Source organism: Pinus tabuliformis, chromosome 7 (genome assembly GCF_031772625.1).
Source record: "Pinus tabuliformis cultivar Carrire ecotype Pingquan chromosome 7, CPIR1, whole genome shotgun sequence".
In the NCBI taxonomy this organism is placed as follows: domain Eukaryota; kingdom Viridiplantae; phylum Streptophyta; class Pinopsida; order Pinales; family Pinaceae; genus Pinus; species Pinus tabuliformis.
In genome coordinates this window covers 1,359,014,620-1,359,015,404 of record NC_142293.1, presented here as the reverse complement: position 1 = coordinate 1,359,015,404, position 785 = coordinate 1,359,014,620, and positions in this window count along the sequence as shown.

Genomic DNA, 785 nt, shown 5'->3' with positions numbered 1-785 from the left:
GCAAGTTCAAATTGACGTAACATGAAACCTATTAGACCAAAAGCACCGTGAAGAGCAACGAAGGTCCATAGACCACCTAATTGACACCAACGAGTTAAATCTCCTTGTGCTTCGGGACCCCATAATAGCAGCAAAGAATGTGCTAAACTATTAGCAAGAGTAGAAACTGCGGCAGTTAGGAAATTACAACCTTCCAGATAGGAACTGGCCAATCCGTGAGTATACCATGAAGTCACAAAGGTTGTACCCGTGAACCATCCACCTAAGGTAAAATAGGCACAAGGAAAGAGCAATAGACCGGACCAACCCACAAAAACGAAACGGTCTCTGCGTAGCCAGTCATCCATAGTATCAAATAATGTTTTTTCTTCTTTAGAAGACTTTCCAAGGGCTATAGTCATAGCGATCCTCCTATTTCACTATTTCGACCATTTCCGAGCAACCTATATGATCAAAAGGTATACGATGAATTGGGGACAATTTTTCATCCATCATCCTTTCAAAAAAAAATAGGGTTCCGAAGATTCGTTGTTGGAACAAATATTTGAAACTGGACCGAATCGATTCAATATAGGTAAATGCATGATCGCTCGATCCCGAGTTTTCAGAGTTCCTATCTGATCCTCGAATCACCTATTGAATTATAACATCGATGGAACAATTTAAGGGGAGGGAAGTACGCTTTATGCCTTCCATTGACCAGATTCTATTCACAATATATATTCCATTCAATATTTTTTATTCATTCTCGTCTTGAACCTTCTGCAATGCAACAAAATGAAAAG